General features: G+C 44.4%; 1 pseudogene; it reads right to left on the bottom strand.

The window, feature by feature from the left end:
* Window positions 1–76: 76 nt before the first annotated feature.
* Window positions 77–18,178, bottom strand: part of LOC103645061 (L-type lectin-domain containing receptor kinase IX.1-like) — a 63,504-nt pseudogene continuing 45,402 nt past the window's right edge.

The following is an 18,178-nucleotide window of genomic DNA, read 5'->3' on the forward strand; positions in this document are numbered from 1 at the left end:
TCTCCTAGCTATGTATGTTCTTGTCCATTCCTCCGCTTCCACAATTCTAAGCAATAAATTAAGGGCTAGCTTCTCCAGTTCTCCTAGCTATGTATGTTCTTGTCCATTCCTCCGCTTCCACAATTCTAAGCAATAAATTAAGGGCTAGTTTAGGAGCCACAAACTGGAGGGAATTAGAGGGATTAAAATCCCTAGCTTATTTAATTTTGAATTAGTTGAATAACTAGGAGATTTTAGCCCCTCCAATCCTCTTCGGTTTTTGAACTCCTAAACTAGCTCTAAGGGTGATGAGATGTGACAATTTATTAGGTAGCGACAACTAAAAAAAAACGGAGGGAGTATAAGGTTGTATGGTTCTGGGGCTGTCTTTCGTTGTCCTGTAATCGAACACATTATAAGTGTCTAGCTGGGATATGCTGTGGCGGCAGTTTATAAGATGTAGCGAGTTAGACCCTATTTGTTTCGGATTATAATCTCTTTAAATTATATAATTTAGTGTAAATAATTCAGTAAGTAAACAAATACCTAGATTATGGTTTTAGATTATATAATCTAAAACTCAGATTATAATAATCTCATAATCTACTCAAGAGTAGCTTATTTGAGATTATTTTTGGCAAAAGTCCCACTACCCATAGTTATATAAATAGAAATTATAATATATGATATCTTTTTTCCTCACATCGAATAAATAAATAAGGGTACCCTTGTATTTGTAAATAATCTATATTTTTATAATCTAGACTACCAAATATATACATGTAGATTATAACCTGTCTAAATTATAATCTAGATTATATAATCTATAAATTGAAACAAACATACCCTTAGCAGCCGTTTCATCCATCGATCCATCACCAATGCCCAATAATGTCGTCGTTGGGCCGGCGTCTCGTCTCCGGCTTCATCAACGTCGCGCGGCGGGCGAACAGCAGCCACGCATGCATGCGCCGGATGGACGCCTATTCACTTCGCTAGCAGGCGATCAAACCCGGCAGGCGCGGTCACTACTAGCTATTTCGCCGTCGGCGGCCGCAGGTGGCAGGGCCCCTCTACGGCTCTACCCCAACGGGAACGACACCGACCACCGTGGGTTCGTGCCCGCCGACCTCACGCTCGCACTCGACGGCAGTGGTCTGCCAGAGGCCACGGCCACGTACCGCGTGAGCATCCTCGATTACGCCACCAACCCGTTAAGTGGCAGTGGATATCGAGCCAGCTCAACTCGTTATAGCTCGTTATACTAACAAGCTAAACATCTGGCTCGGCTCGACTCGTTAGAAAGTTCGAGCCAGCTCGTTAGGCTCACGAGCTACACGATTAAATACAAATATATATATATATATATATATAACCGAAAAATCATATTTTAAGTGTTTAACACTACAAACCCTAAACTTTTATAATATTATTATCATATCATCGTCCTAGCTTCTAACTTTTAATATTAAATTAAATAACCAAATATGTATTAACCTACATATTTACAAACCCTTATTATAATAAGATAGCAACAAGCATCATTATAAAGCAATTTATCATCCATTCCACAAACATTTAACATTTCATCGCACAACACTAATATCATATGCTGCTAGAAACAAAGTTCACAAAATCATAACCAATAATCAAATATTAAATATACAATGTAGGTATGTAGCCATGCAATAATACAAATATTTAAGCACATGGCACGTCTACACATGTCCATATCATAGATCATAACTACGAGAAAACAAGACTATGAGAGATGAGACGACACCAACGACTAGACAAACTTGTGTTGTGGCTTGGCTCGTTTGGCTCGCGAGCTAGCTCACGAGCTAACCCGAGCTGGCTCATTAGAGAACCGAGCTAGAATGCTAGCTTGACTCGCTACAAAATTAAAACGAGCCGAGTCGAGCCGAGCTACTAACGAGCCGAGTCGAGCGAGTTATCGAGCCACGAGTATTTCGTCCAGCCCTACCGGCAAGCGCACAGCAACAGGCCGTGCCGCTTCGATGGATCGTGGTACACTACACCTGCGGTACAGCGGGTGGTTGTTGGGGAGGAAGGGCGAGGTGGAGGAGCTTGTGAAGAAGACGAGCGTCAAGTTGTGGAGAGGCGGAGGTCAGCGCCCTTCGTGCTCCGTAACGACCGCCTTAACGTCCAGGGCGACGACCCATTATGTTGCTGATGAATCGGCAGGTCCTAAGGTGAGTTCAGTCAAACCATCTCAACGGCCACGCCGCGGCCATTGGAGCCGGCCGCACTGGTATTAGGCGCGGCGCCACAACTGCTGGCTGCAGAATCAAACGACGACGCATCGGCCGCCACAGGCTAAAGGCGTGTTGCGACGGCCGACAACTTGGCCGGGAGGATTGGCAACGGCGCGTCGAGGCGCAGCACATTGAGGGCATGCCTGATGTCCGGCCTCTGGGTCTGGTCCGGTCCGGGCGCGCGAATTGGTATCAGAGGCAGGTTGGCCCAGTGCATTCTCAGACAAATCTTGGCTCACAATATGTGAGGGGGAGATTGTTGGGAATAGTCACACATTGTGTGGTGATGGTGGGAAAGCATGGTTTATATGGTTGAGGGTGCAACCCTTAAAAGGCTAGCTTTTTGGGGGGAGTGTTGGCCCAAGAGACCTAAAGCCCGCTGCTATACGTGCGGGCGCGTGTGTCGCGGCCCGACAGCCTGGGTGGGCGCGCCGTGTGTGCGGGCAGCCCCGATGGACACGCCATGTGTCGGCGGTCCGGTTCCAACATCGCGCACCAGAGCTCGACGACGAGAACACGCTCCATCCCCTGAACGTCGTAGTCCCCGCCCAGCCGCGCGTCCAGAACCCTCCCGGTTTCACGGAGCTCCCAGACCCTGTGCGCCAGGTGGAGCGTGTTCCCGTTCGACAGCGTCACCACGGGGCACTGGCCGGCCACAAGCGATCTCGAGGAGCACGATGCCAAAACTGTACACGTCGGACCCCACGCTCGTCCGCCCAGTGCTCAGGCACTCCGGGTCCACGTACCCGGTCGTGCCCGCCGCCGCCGCCGTCGTCCGTGACCATCGGCCGTCCTCGACCACCGCCCTCGCCAGCCCGAAGTCCCCGAGCTTGGCGGCGAACGACGCGTCCAGCATCACGTTGCTTGGCTTGACGTCGCGGTGCACGACGCACGACTCCGTCTCCTGGTGCAGGTACAGCAGCGCGGAGCCGATGCCAAGCACGATCTGGTACCTCGCGTCCTCGCCCCCACGCCAGCTTCTTGTCTGTGTCGTACAGGTGCCTATCCACGCTGCCTTTGCGCACCAGCTCGTAGACGAGCAGGAGGTCGTCGCCACCGCCGCCGCCGAAGCACCACCCGACGAGCAGCACGAGGTTCCAGGGCCGGAGTCGGCTGATGATCCTCACCTCCGACATGAACTTGTTCCAGCGCTGCGTGGAACTTTTGGAGTTGGAGAATCTTGATGACCACGTCTAAGTTGAGCTCACTACCGGAATCCGATCCTTTGTCGAGTGCTCGATGCTTTGCCGAGTGCTTTTTGTCGGGCACTCGGCAAAGTCCTGCTCCAGTGGCAGACCTAAGATTTTTATATAGAGTGTGCCGCAACAAAATTTTCATGTAGAATTCTATCTAATGTACATATAATTTATAGTAAATTTGGTAAACAATTCAATATATAGATATAAAGTTTGGCATTCAATAATTAAGCATGAAAGTTGCATACATTAAACATAAAGATTGCAATAATACTACTTATCTGGCCTGCGCTTCCTCAACGCCATAAAAGTCTCAATTATATGTGGCAGAACCTCCCAAGTTATTGGACCCACATGCACCTGCCCTTGTCTCAAAGACCTCAGACGACTATGCATGTGCACCAGATAACTTAACAGGATCTGTCCGAGTGCCCCAAGGACCTCGGATAAATCACTTACAACCAGAACCACGGGATTAAGTAAACACAAATCACACACCAACAATTTGCAGCGGAAATCTTATAACCAAATTTTACAAGTTACATGAAGTTTACAATGTACATGATCGGAGTGATTAAAAAATTTGGTTCAAAGCATAAACTTTGAAATGTTATAAATTATTTGTAGTTTTGAAATATATGCTAGCTCAAGTGACCATCCTCAATAAGAAGTATAGAAGAGGTACTTAGACTTATAAGAAGGTCGAGCCCACCGGCACTTAGCACCATCCACAACAACACACTTCTATTTCGGTTCTTCCTCCTACTAGGGAACCACCTTTGCACAAAAGTAGCAAAGCTCTGCAGGCTCTTCACCTAAAACAACATGGGACAAAGCCCTGAGTACGAAGTGTACTTTTGCAAGTCTTACCCGACTAAGGAAAAAGACTCTCAAGATATGCGGGATTTAGGAATCAAGGAGAGGCTTTTAGCAAGAATCAACTTAGATACTTTTTGCAGAAATAGCTTACTAAAGTGAGTCCTTACTTTCAATATTTTAACGCCAGATTAAATATTAATAGAATCTGGTTGCACCTAGTCTAATTTCACCATCTCATCAATACAACATCATTTTTATGCATAATGTTTACATCCTGACCATGGTTGCAGGTCAGTGATCAAGTATCCACTATCCGGGGATATAACGGCGATCCAAATCGATTTACTCAGCTGAGGATCTCTAACCACACGACATATGTAGCACTTAACCCTTGTATATGTCATCCGTTCCCACAGATCCTCCACAACGTGAACCAGTCCGCGCTACCCGGGAGCACAATACTCCTCTATCCATCTAGCCAGGAGGGTACACACTACTCCCACCATCTCCCACGCCCAGTGCACGGTTGTATTTTCACGTATGGAATAGCCGGGTTCAAGCTTATCCTGTCCCATATCTAGGGCATGTGGCCATTTAAGATAGTTCTTGATCATACAAGCCTACATACACATCCAATCCTTAATTAACCTGGGTGGAGCATCACCTGTTCCTAGCCCAAGTCTCGAGTTAAGTACTTCCACCCTTAGGATTGTTTTGTGTTCCTAAGGATGAAAAGAGCATTATAGGGAACTTTGCAGTAAGATCCCACCATGCTCCCAATGAAAATATTCTTGCAGGTAGAAGTCATGCTTCCTCAGGATAAACCTGAGCTAGGCATAAGTGCAAAGGACAAACTCTATCTGCTTATAAGCAGGGCTAAGCATTTTTTTGTAAATCATATTTTGATACTTCACCAGAAGTATCTATAAAAGAAATGTATTTCAAGGTAGCCAATGCATCAAAGGGTTTCCAAGCAACTCCTATAAACCTAATGCACATTTAGTAGACTTAAAGTGTGTAAAAATAATTTAAAAACACAAGGAAGGGGTTGCATGCAACGGGGCTTGCCTGGGATAAACACTAGGTTAGTGTTGTTAGACGATGTCTGCTTGACGACCATCTTTTATCTTGACATTCGTCAAATTATCCATCTTCAGGTTCGTCCGACTGACGACGTCGTCTTGCGGAGATGTTCACTCTCTGCATTATCCTGGGGTCGTCTTCCGCATCACGTGATCAACAAACGTACCTAAATGATTTGCATAATGCACATGAATGCATATAAACAAGAATAGTATGAGACTAAATATTACTACATGTTCGCGAATTAAACACCTAGCAGCAAGGCGTTGTACTATTTCATACGGAAACACTAGTTATCGACATACGACTAAGCGCAATAATCACAAAATAATAAAATATACATACTAACACTCACGTCCTTCCTACTTAACCGAATTTAACTCATACATCAGGCAACAACACCCTAAGTATAAGTTCCATACTTTAGCCTATACCAAACAATTAACAAAAATTAGGCTCACGTTTCCAAGATAATTAAATTCAAGACTACAGATAGAAATCATTTATAGCTTTCTAACCCACTACGCTAATTAGTTCATACAGTACACTAGACAAACAACAATATCACATATGACTAGACTGACCACATCAGATACGAAGAACCAATTTAATTATACGTTGCACAACTAATATGTTTAACTAAATTCATCCGACCAAAAGCAGAAGTAACAAATTGGCTACTATTACCTAAATCTGACTTGAAACCGCGAGATTGACAATGATGCCCAGTTCGAGCCTTTCATTGCGCCACAGGTGGACAACGAATAGGGACCTTCACGCAAACACACACACATACATAAATCCACAGCTAGCCACATCGGCGTCTGATAAGAAATTAAACAGAGCGAGGACTGCAAGTATCACCAGTGGGGACGCAAGACGCGACAAGGCCGTTGGAATAATGACAGTTCCGAGGGTCAGGCGTTTCATCGAACATCTGGCGGCTGAAGCGAGGACGACATCGAATCCCAAGAGACGGACAGTGCGTCGACGGCCGAGTCTCACATTTAGCCGGACAAGTGGCACACGAGGCGCGACGGGAAGGAGTTTGACGCGTCAAGTCTAAAGAAAGCGCGACATCAACGATGCTGCAAGCAGTGCTTGAAGTCGAAAATGCACGACAAAGGAGACGGGGACAGCCACTGTACAACACCATGGAACTTGGTGCGGCCATAGCATGGCACACAAAAATAGCAGTGCCCGACCACCATGGCCAACCCCGGCCAGCCTTCCCGTGCGGCCATGGCACGACGAGAACCTAAATGAGTGGACAAGGATGATGATGACGCCACGCACGACGTTCGATGGTAGGATCGACAACGATACAAGATGGTGGCGTAAAGAGCTGCAGGGCTAGCGAGCTGAAGCAAGTGACGGAGACAGCCGCGTCCGATAGCAAGCCCGTAGCGACGCACGACAGTGGGGAGCTCGGCACGATGGGGAGCAGCGACCATCGGCGTGAGGAGAGCCAGGAAAACGACACGCATACAAAACGATCCTGGGCGCGACGGGAATGATGGAAACGTGCAGCATGGACAGAAGGAACTCGGCACCATTGCTGGCCGAGGCGAGTGCGCTTGGACATGGACACCGAGGCGAAGAGAGGAAAACCAAAAGGTGATCGGGGATGTGACGGCCGGACATCAAGTGCTCCCCGGATTTGGGCGAGCGATGCTGGCTGCTTCATTCCCCCGTTCGTCGTGCCAGAACTCCAGATGCTCTGTGCGGGCGCGAACGCATACCGGCCATGAGCAGTGCAGGCAAGCACGGCCGGTGGAGAGTTGGGTCTAGAGGGAGAAGATAAGGTGTGCGCCGTAGAAGAGACCGATGGCACCAGAGGCCCTGGTGATCTCCCCATGGTGATGCAGGGGTACATGTACCTGAGCCCCATCCCACCGTACACCATGACTGAAGCTCGGAAGTCAGGGAGAGGGACGCGGCAGAGGGGGTTCAGGCGAGGTCGACGGTGCGGCTTCCATGGTCGAGCAGGGAGGAGCGCGGCGTGCTTGAGGGAGGCGAGCTGAGGGGGGGCGGCCATGGCAGGGAAGAGCGCCGGCACGAAGAGATCTGAGCTGGGCGAGCACGGTAGTAAGATGGGCGTGCGGCCAACCTGGAGAGCAGGGGCGCGACGAGTTTGGGGATTGGGCAGAGCGCCGGTCGAGGGAGAGAGTGTTGGGAGGCCTCGGCACAGGGGCTGGGCGCCGTGGGAGCTTGGCAAGGAGGAGAAGAAAAACTGGGTGCGCTGCGCGTGGCCGGAGGAGAAGCGGCTGGGGAAGATAAGGACGTGAACGGCTTCAGGAAATATCCCGGTCAGCGCGAGCAGAAAAATCTGAGAGGGGCGGTGAGCCGGTGACAGCAGATGGAGACGGCTGGGATTTTTCTGAGGTGCTTGAGCGGCGCGGCCAAAAAAATCTGAGAGAGCGAGAGCAACTGGAAAAATTCAAGGGTAGAGAGAGAACAGCGGGAGGGAGAAAATATTTTCATTTCTTTTATTTTTGCACTCACGAGTTTAAATACAAACGTAAATATTAGCGGGGGTTAAGGCTAGAATTCGGAAAGTTATAAGGGAATTAAGGGCCTGTTTAGTTTGTGGCTAAATGTGTTACACTTTGCCTAAGGTTAGTCGTTCGAATTGAATAACTAACCTTAGGCAGAAAAGTTAGGCAAAATGTGGCAACTGAGGTAGTGAACCAAACAGGCCCTAAATTAAAATGGTTTTGGTCACCATATTTTAATCGGTGTTAGAGTAATTGAAATCAGACAAACTTCGTCTGGTTTTCCTTGGATTCCGAGTGTGATCCGATTAAATTTTACATTAAACTTTTGTCGTTGAGTTCAAATAAATTCGTTTGGAGATAAAATCATCAGAGTGGGTCGGGCCTCCGAGTTCGTATTCGCGCGAGTGATGATTTTAAATAATCACCGGACACACCGATTTTTGGAACAACGATGTTCCAAACATCACGAAAGTTTAGGATGAGCCCGGATAGATAAAGACGATGCCGAACTCGCGACAGACGAAACAGATGTGATATTAAAATCGCGATAGACAAAGATGATTAAAATTTAGCATCCGTTTTATCCACTGATATTACGTGCTTAAATCCATACTCGTTGTCGAGCAGAATATAAACACCAGGGGTGTTACAACCCTCCACCTTAAAAGAATCTCATCCCGAGATTCGGAGCGAAAGACTTTTAAAAGTAGAGAAGCATGTAACCCATGTCCATATTAGCGATAACCATAAGACAACTCCAAGCAAAGACGAGTGCCTCAGGATGGGGTTTCTTTAGTGAACATAAAATATATCGCCTTAAGCTAATTTTAGAGATGTCTACCAATGGAGACGATGTCTGCCAGAAGAACACATAAGGTCCCATGTGTGCAGTTTGCTTTTTCTGATGACACTGTACTATCTAAGTCTGTTGAGAGAGCGGCAAATACGCGATTTTACCCAAACAGAATCAGATGCAACCTCTTGGGTAAAACATACAGAAAGAGGTTTACCAACAAGTGGTCACTGGAAATTCATAGCACATAAGACGTGTGTGAATGTCGTATAACATCACAGTTAGCTCGTGTTAGCCAGAGAATCCAAGTCCAAGAAAAATGATAAAGACTTGAAAAATCACCAGCGAAGGAATCTGTAGATGCAGACTTTGTGTCTAATCCATGTTATCAAGCACTAGGCATGGCTCGACTTGATCTCACATGCTGGAAAAGCACACGTGAGGCGATCGAGGTATGGCTAGAACGATAATTAGGGGATCATTAGCGACTTAATCTTGATTCTTATAAGTACTTCCTTTAAAGGGGTTATACAAAAGTGAGTTTAGACAACTCGATAAAACGATCTCTAAACTCAACCTTTGTTCATTGGGCAGTTACAAGTTAGTAAAACCAACTTGTTGAACTACTTTTGACATTGAGCAGGTCCTCTCAGTACCATCGGTAAGCCAAGGGTTGAGAGTTCACATTTGCTAATAGGAGATCATGTATTTGGGTAGAAATTCATTTGGTCAGGTTGTTCTTCCGTTTCTTCATGCGAGATGAATTATCCACTTGGTTAAGGAATATAGGGATTAATAAGAGAGTGAATGAACAAACTCCTGCATCTTAGCAGCAGGGGAAACAAATCTCCACTTTGAGAGCTAATCAGTTGTCTCTCAACACTAAAAAGCTCCAAGGCTTCACCTTTACACAAAGGATGTAAAGGGAACTTCTATAAGTAGTCACTACCAAGATCAAAAAAAGAGACCACACCTAAAAGTGGTATGCCCCTTTTGATCCAACTGAGATGATGGACGTTGCTTGATCACTTGACAAACAACATAGAAATTGTTTCAAGGAAGAGATCTACGGGAGATAACACATCAGTGTAGTTCCACAATGGATCATGACCAGAGACCTTGGTACTGGCATGCGCCAAGCAGCAAAATCCTGTGTGCGCATTCACAGGAGGCCCTCAGTTTTGCCGCGGTACCATAAGTCCTTAACCATGACACCATTACAAAACTGGCACCAATAATGAATCTCACGTGGTAAGAACAATTCGTGCAGAGATAACATATTGATATAATCTCATAATGGATTATGACTACCAACTATGATACTAGTGTGTGCCGAGCAGCACAACCGTGTGTGCGCACACACAGAAGGCCCCCGATTTCGTCACGGTATCATCAATTTTAGTCATAACGCCAATACCAGACATAACCAATAAGAAATCTCGCGCGGCACCAATAGACTAGGCAAGGATGGCAATATACGAAAAGACTCTACCTATCAAAACGGTTACAAGTAGAGAGTCAAATAGATCATGGCCCGATGAAACGAACAAGGTATGGCCATAACTAGACTTGTTAATGAAAGGAGTACGATGGGAGACTGTTAATTCAGCCCCGAGCATATTTCTATGCCCATCACAGAGATCACAAGGTCAAGGATCAGTATCTGCTTAGATACGGAGGGAAAACAATCATAAGATGAAGTTGGTATGCCTTCAACAGATATGGGGAACCAAAGACATCAAATTCAAGAAATGATGAGACATGTCTTTCCTAGATTAGGTTGATAAAGCAACATGGCGATCCTTAAGAACAGACAAACTGGATTAGAGACATCAACTTACGCCAATCGAATAAGGACGTGATCTAGGATGGAAATATGACTCAAGATTCTCATTTTAAGCCCGAGTACACTTTAGGTTCAGCAAAGAAATTACCTAAGCATTTATTTGCATGAGTTTGGTCATGGAGTGATAATGGAAAATTCAAATTTGGATCATGGTTCACCAACTAAGAACATGGCCTAATTTTCGGTTTAGGCAAACAAATTACCAACCTTCTATCGGCACATCGGGTACCAGACCAAACACATATAACATCTAAATATATTACCTAAAGAACAGAGGACAGCTATTTCATCGAAGTTCACAATACAACATTACACCACATTATCTACAATCACCGGTTATTAGAATAAAGGTGAGAGAAGCATTTTAGGTGTATAGGTGACAAACATGATGCAACAATCAGGATGCATGCTCGTCTTATTCGTCCTCACTGATTTTGCCAACATAATGTGGCCATAGTGTTCTATATCGGTGGCATACGTTCTCTCTCAGTATTTTGCTAATCGTCAGCTACACATACGTTTTCGAAGTTAGTGTACCTGCAGAAAAATCCATCACAACCCATTTTCCAATGATGCAGTTCACACATGATAGTTTATCATAGTTTATACTCCATATATTGCTATATGGAGGCCAGCTCATCATTAAGCGCCGAGCCACGCATAGGCGCCGTTGCCACACTTTAACCATAGGGCAACTCATTATGGTAACTCACCTTCTTACCTGAGCGTAGGTGCGTCATTGCGAGTACATTACACTTCTCAGTATTCCCATGTTTGTATACCCATACACATCCATGGGGTACTGAATTCCCAGAAAATTAAATACTCCACATCGCAGCCTTCATATATACATATGTGGAACATGTATATAATCAAGCACCACAATTAAGCACTCCCATAGACCGACGTTTGTTCGGTCATGCTCGCACATCTCACCTTACCTTGAGCGTCGATTCATTCACAATCAAATGGCCTCAAAAATAAAAATACACATGTATGCAATACCCCCGGTTGTGGGTTAGTGGTTTTTAACTAAGCCACCTAATAGTCCTTAGTTTAGGGCTTAACAGAGGATGTCGCTAGCATTATAGTTTTTCAAAGCCAAACAATGTGTTTACTTGAAAATAGGTTTTCTAAAACCAAAACTTTGTTTTTAAAATACGTATGTGACCGTATTATACTTAATCCTGCTCCGATACCAGCTGTGGCAGAACCTCCCAAGTTATTGGGCCCACATGCACCTGCCCTTATCTCAAAGACCTCAGACGGCTATGCATGTGCACCAGATAACTTAACAGGATCTGTCCAAGTGCCCCAAGGACCTCGGATAAACCACTTACAACTAGAACCGCAGGATTAAGTAAACACAAATCACACACCAACAATTTGCAGCGGAAATCTTATTACCAAATTTTACAAGTTACATGAAGTTTACATTGTACATGATCAGAGTGATTAAAAAATTGGTTCAAAGCATAAACTTTGAAATGTTATAAATTATTTGTAGTTTTGAAATATATGCTAGCTCAAGTGACCATCCTCAATAAGAAGTATAGAAGAGGTACTTAGACTTATAAGAAGGCCGAGCCCACCAGCACTTAGCACCATCCACAGCAACACACTTCTATTTCGGTTCTTCCTCCTGCTGGGGAACCACCTTTGCACAAAAGTAGCAAAGCTCCGCAGGCTCTTCACCTAAAACAACATGGGACAAAGCCCTGAGTACGAAGTGTACTTTCGCAAGTCTTACCCGACTAAGGAAAAAGACTCTCAAGGATATGCTAGATTTAGGAATCAAGGAGAGGATTTTAGAAAGAATCAACTTAGATACTTTTGCAGAAATAGTTTACTAAAGTGAGTCCTTACTTTCAATATCTTAACGCCAGATTAAATATTAATAGACTCTGGTTGCACCTAGTCTAATTTCACCATCTCATCAATACAACATCATTTTTATGCATAATGTTTACATCCTGACCAAGGTTGCATGTCAGTGATCAAGTCTCGACTATCCAGGGATATAACAGCGATCCGAATTGATTTACTCAGCTGAGGATCTCTAACCACACGACATATGTAGCACTTAACCCTTGCATATGTCAACCGTTCCCACAGATCCTCCACAACGCGAACCGGTCCGCGCTACCCGGGAGCACAGTACTCCTCCATCCAGCCTCTAGCCAGGAGGGTACACGCTACTCCCACCATCTCCCACGCCCAGTGCGCGGTTGTCTTTTCACGTATGGAATAGCCGGGTTCAAGCTTACCTTGTCCCATATCCAGGGCATGTGGCCAGTTAAGATAGTTCTTGATCATACAGGCCTACATACACATCCAATCCTTAATTAACCTGGGTGGAGCATCACGTGTTCCTAGCCCAAGTCTCGAGTTAAGTACTTCCACCCTTAGGATTTTTTTGTGTTCCTAAGGATGAAAAGAGCATTATAGGGAACTTTGCAGTAAGATCCCACCATGCTCCCAATGCAAATATTCTTGCAGGTAGAAGTCATCCTTCCTCAGGATAAACCTGAGCTAGGCATAAGTGCAAAGGACAAACTCTATCTGCTTATAAGGAGGGCTAAGCATTTTTTTGTAAATCATATTTTGATACTTCACCAGAAGTATCTATAAAAGGAATGTATTTCCAGGTAGCCAATGCATCAAAGGGTTTCCAAGCAACTCCTATAAACCTAATGCACATTCAGTAGACTTAAAGTTTGTAAAAATAATTTAAAAACACAAGGAAGGGGTTGCATGCATCGGGGCTTGCCTGGGATAAACACTAGGTTAGTGTTGTTAGACGACGTCTGCTTGACGACCATCTTTTGTCTTGACATTCGTCAGATTATCCATCTTCAGGTTCGACTGACAACGTCGTCTTGCGGAGATGTTCACTCTCTGCATTATCCTGGGGTCGTCTTCCGCATCACGTGATCAACAAACGTACCTAAATGATTTGCATAATGCACATGAATGCATATAAACAAGAATAGTACGAGATTAAATATTACTACATGTCCACGAATTAAACATTTCGCAGAGAGGCGTTGTACTATTTCATACGGAAACACTAGTTATCGACATACGACTAAGCGCAATAATCACAAAATAATAAAATATACATACTAACTACAGCACTCACGTCCTTCCTACTTAACCGAATTTAACTCATACATTAGGCAATAACACCCTAAGTATAAGTTCCATACTTTCCCTAAGCTATAGCCTATACCAAACAATTAACGAAAATTAGGCTCACGTTTCCAAGATAATTAAATTCAAGACTACAGATAGAAATCATTTATAGCTTTCTAACCCACTACACTAATTAGTTCATACAGTACACTAGACAAACAACAGTATCACGTATGACTAGACTGACCACATCAGATACGAAGAACCAATTTAATTATACCCTGCACAACTAATATGTTTAACTAAATTCATCCGACCAAAAGCGGAAGTAACGAATTGGCTACTATTACCTAAATCTGACATAAAACCGCGAGATTGACAATGATGCCCAGTTCGAGCCTTTCATTGCGCCACAGGTGGACAACGAATAGGGACCTTCACGCAAACACACATACATACATAAATCCACAGCTAGCCACATCGGCGTCTGATAAGAAATTAAACAGAGCGAGGACTGCAAGTCTCACCAGTGGGGACGCAAGACACGACAAGGCCGTTGGAATGATGACTGTTCCGAGGGTCAGACGTTTCATCGAGCATCTGGCGGCTGAAGCGAGGACGACGTCGAATCCCAAGAGACGGACAACGCGTCAATGGCCGAGTCTCACATTTAGCCAGACAAGTGGTACACGAGGCGCGACGAGAAGGAGTTTGACGCGTCAAGTCTAAAGAAGGCGCGACATCGACGATGCTGCAAGCAGTGCTTGAAGTCGAAAATGCACGACAAAAGAGACGGGGACAGCCACGACACAACAACATGGAAGGGGGTGTGAGTGTGACTATAGCGTGGCACACGAAAATAGCAGTGCCCGACCACCATGGCCAACCCCGGCCAACCTTCCCGTGTGGCCATGGCACGACGAGAACCTAAACGAGTGGACAGGGACGATGATGACGCCACGCACGATGTTCGATGATAGGATCGACATTGATACAATATGGTGGCGTAAAGAGCTGGAAGGCTAGCGAGCTGACACAAGTGACGGAGACAGCCAAGTCCGGCAGCAAGCCCGTAGCGACGCACGACAGTGGGGAGCTCGGCAAGATGGGGAGCAACGACCATTGGCGTGAGGAGAGCCAGGAAAATGACACGCATACCAAAACGATCCTGGGCGCGACGGATATGAGGGAAACGTGCAGCATGGACAGAAGGAACTCGGCACCATTGCTGGCCGAGGCGAGTGCGCTTGGACATGGACACCGAGGCGAAGAGAGGAAAACCAGAACGTGACCGGGGATGTGACGGCCGGACATCAAGTGCTCCCCGGATTTGGGAGAGCGATGCTGGCTGCTTCATTCCCCCGTTCGTCGTGCCAGAACTCTAGATGCTCTGTGCGGGCGCGAACGCATACCGGCCATGAGCAGTGCAGGCAAGCACGGCCGGTGGAGCTTGGCAAGGAGGAGAAGAAAAGATGGGTGCGCTGCGCGTGGCCGGAGGAGAAGCGGTTAGGGAAGATAAGGACGTGAACGGCTTCAGGAAATATCCGGTCAGCGCGAGCAGAAAAATCTGAGCAGGGGCGGTGAGCCGGTGACAGCAGATAGAGACGTCTGGGATTTTTCTCAGGTGCTTGAGCGACGCGGCCAAAAAAATCTGAGAGCGAGAGCAACTGGAAAAATTCAAGGGCAGAGAGAACAACGGGAGGGAGAAAATATTTTCATTTCTTTTATTTTTGCACTCGTGAGTTTAAATACAAACGTAAATATCAGCCGGGGTTTAAGGCTAGAATTTGGAAAGTTATAAGGGAACTAAATTAAAATGATTTTGGTCGCCATACGGTGTTAGAGTAATTGAAATCAGACAAACTTTGTCTGGTTTTCCTTGGATTCTGAGTGTGATCCAATTAAATTTTACATTAAACTTTTGTCGTCGAGTTCAAATAAATCCGTTTGGAGATAAAATCATCAGAGTGGGTCGGGCTTCCGAGTTCGTATTCGCGCGAGCGATGAATTTTAAATAATCACCGGACGCACCGATTTTCAGAACAACGATGTTCCGAACATCACGAAAATTTAGGACGAGCCCGGATAGATAAAGACGATGCCGAACTCGCGACAGGTGAAACAAATGCGATATTAAAATCACGATAGACGAAGATGATTAAAATTTAGCATCCGTTTTATCCACTGATATTACGTTCTTAAATCCATATTGTCGAGCATATATCTTCTTCAGAATATAAATACCAGGGGTGTTACATTATATCTTCTTCATTCACTTCGAAGAAAATATCTCTCTCGATGTATGTAACAAGACAATCATCCAAAAGACTATCACACATCTTGTTTCTCAATTTAGTCTTCACTAAACTCATTGCAGAAAATGCCCTTTCAACACTTGCTGTCGCCACCGGCAAAAGCAATATCAATTTGAGAAGCAAATAAACCATATCAAACACCTTATGTCTCTTTGTTTCAACAAGCTTAACTGAGAGGTCCACAAGATTAGTTATGTCTTTGAATCTATCATCTTCTCTTATGCCATCAATATAATTGTCAAGTTGCAAGTCAAGTTTTAACAAGTCAGTGTTTGACATGTCATTAGAATAGAAATCAGCTAGCTTTCGTACCTTGTGTGCATCAAAAGAAGCAAAGGAGTTGGAAGGATCCAAGGCTGACATACAAGAAAGCAGCTCCATATTAGCCTCACTAAACCGACTATCAATCTCTAGGCTAATTTGATCAATGACCCCAATATATACTTCTCTTCTGAAGTGGTCATCATTGGTTTGGTTATGAACAAATCGTGATGATCTTCCATAGGGGTTATAATTTCCATCCATAGCAGGAACTTCGATATCATGTTTGTTGCAAAATGAAGTGATTCTTTGAAGGAATTGATCCCAACCATCAAGCCTTAACTGTTGCATTCTTCTCTTTGCCACATTAACAAGTGAAATTGCATTAATAATATCTTGCTCCCTTCTTTGCAAACACACTGATAGATCATTTGTATATCCAAGAATAACAAACATTAAGTGTGCATCAAAAACAAAGTCAAATGACTCAAATGCTCCAAGCATAGAATGTATTCTTGTTCAATCACTTCTAACTGTAGTATCCTCTCCAAGAATCATGAGAACATCTCTGATTACATGATACATAGTAATTATGTTGCATATAGTTTTGTAATAAGAGCCCCATCGAGTCTCACCAGGCCTAGGTAACCCCATCTCTTGATTCAATCCTCTCCCAGTTTCAAGTTCACCACATTCAAGTGATTTCATAAGATTCTCAAGTCTAGCATCTCGAAGCATACCGTGACGCTTACAAGAAACTCCAACAATATTCAATAAGAGAGTTACTTGATCAAAAAACCACACACAATCATTATTTCCCTTGGCAACAATGACAAGAACTAGTTGGAGTTGATGTGCAAAACAATGGATATAATAAGCAGAAGGTGACTCTTGCATGATCAATGTTTTCAATCCTTTAATATCACCTCTCATATTGCTAGCCCCATCATAACCTTGTCCATGAATTCGTGTCAAAGTCAAGCCATGACTAACAAGTAAAGCTTCAATTGCATTCTTAAGTGATAAAGAGCTAGTATCATCTACATGAACAACTCCAATGAAGTGCTCACATGGCCTTCCCAATGCATCAACATAACGCAAGCAAAGAGCTAGTTGTTCTTTGTGCGATATGTCACTAGACTCATCCGCTAAAATTGCAAATGGCTCTTCACCAAGCTCTTCAATTATTTTCTTTCTAGTTTCTATAGCGCAACACTGAATAATCTGCTTTTGTATCTTTGGGCTAGTCAAAGTGCAATTACCTGGAGCGTTGTTAAGAACATACTTGTTGACCTCTTCGCTATTTGCAGCAAGAAAGTTCAAGATTTCAATAAAGTTTCCTCTGTTGCCAGACTCCTCACTTTCATCATGTCCACGAAATGACAATCCTTGATGCAAAAGAAACTTCAAACATCGAAGTGAATATGTCAACCTTATCTTATAAAGATTGCGATCATCATCACTCCACTTCTCAATTTTATTATCAATTGCTGCATTAGGATTTATAAAGCCAAGATATTTCTCTTCGGCTGTCTTATGTGCCATAGAACCCACATGTTTTAGAAGTGCTTCAGACCCTTTATTCCAATTATTCCAACCATCTGAAGTAAATGCAGAAGTCCCTTTGCCCTTATTTGCTTTACTTTTGAATAAGTAGCACATAAAGCAAAATACAACATCTTTCTTGACACTATATTCAATCCAAGGAAAATTTTGAAACCACACAAAATTAAAATGGCGATCTCTATCTCCAATTTTCCTATTTGGGAATTCATGTGCATATGGTTGAAATGGACCTCTAAGAATATATGCTCTTCGAATTATATCGTGATCATTAGCATGGTAACTTGCAATAGGTTGTCTTTCACCTGGATCATGTGGAAGACGACTGACATCATAAATTGTTGGCGGTGGCGATGCAGATGGTATTGGATTCACAATTTCTTCATTTATCCTCTCTTGCTCTTGTTCTTG

Source organism: Zea mays, chromosome 1 (assembly GCF_902167145.1).
Source record: "Zea mays cultivar B73 chromosome 1, Zm-B73-REFERENCE-NAM-5.0, whole genome shotgun sequence".
Lineage (NCBI taxonomy): Eukaryota > Viridiplantae > Streptophyta > Magnoliopsida > Poales > Poaceae > Zea > Zea mays.